General features: G+C 29.1%; 1 long non-coding RNA gene across 1 annotated transcript; it reads right to left on the bottom strand.

The window, feature by feature from the left end:
* Positions 1-296: 296 nt before the first annotated feature.
* LOC105460261 lies at positions 297-864 on the bottom strand. The gene is made up of 2 exons (XR_975800.1): positions 693-864; positions 297-460 (listed from the first exon to the last, which is right to left on the bottom strand). It is a non-coding gene; the product is annotated as an uncharacterized LOC105460261 (long non-coding RNA).
* Positions 865-870: the final 6 nt, after the last annotated feature.

The following is an 870-nucleotide window of genomic DNA, read 5'->3' as shown; positions in this document are numbered from 1 at the left end:
AATCGCAAAAAGGCGCGAAAATATTTCAATTTAAAATGATACTCTGATCGATGCAAAACTTAAAGCAAAGAACTTTCTACTGTCATCTAATATAATTAATATATCTAATATAATATCTATCACATCTAATATAATATATGTACAATACATACACATATATATAATTGTATGTTAAGTATTTAATTTGTACAAAAATGCACATAAGCTATTAAAACTATTTATATGTAAGAATATTTATATATACACATTAGATATATATTTGGGTAATAAATTGAATAAAATGTTGACACTATTACTATGTTTACAAATATTACATTTATTTATTTATTCGTATTTCATTGATATAATTAATTATTTATAATGTAGCAGACATATTGAAGCACGGTTGCATACTTTCTTAATTTGTCTTCTTAATTAATTGTTTGTTACGGCGTGATGAATAAATGGTAAACATGCCCGCCTAAAAAAAGAAAAGAAATATATCAAATAATTAATCCTAGTAGCATAACATTGGCAAAATTATTGGCGCAATATTGGACCAATCTATTCCCAATATAAATACATTGGAAATACATTGGTCCAATATTGCGCCAATAAATTTGCCAATATTGTGCTATTAGGAAAATTTTAGTTAAGACAAAGCAATATTTTACATCAATGTGAAATCAAAGAAATTTTGATATTGAACTTACCAAAAGAGCTTATCCCACCTGGCCTAATATAAGAGATGAAAGAGGTATTAAGGCATATCAGGTTCTGCTGAAGCTTCAGCTGTAGCTTTTGCGAAAGCTTCTGCAAAAGCTTCAGGTTCAGCTTCGGGCCAGGGACTAGCCCATGTCAGTGAGCCGCATAGGCCTATAACAATCCCTG

This window comes from Wasmannia auropunctata, unplaced genomic scaffold (genome assembly GCF_000956235.1).
Source record: "Wasmannia auropunctata unplaced genomic scaffold, wasmannia.A_1.0 LD325646.1, whole genome shotgun sequence".
Lineage (NCBI taxonomy): Eukaryota > Metazoa > Arthropoda > Insecta > Hymenoptera > Formicidae > Wasmannia > Wasmannia auropunctata.
The sequence above is the reverse complement of the archived record's forward strand: the minus strand, read 5'-3'. Positions and strand labels throughout refer to the sequence as shown.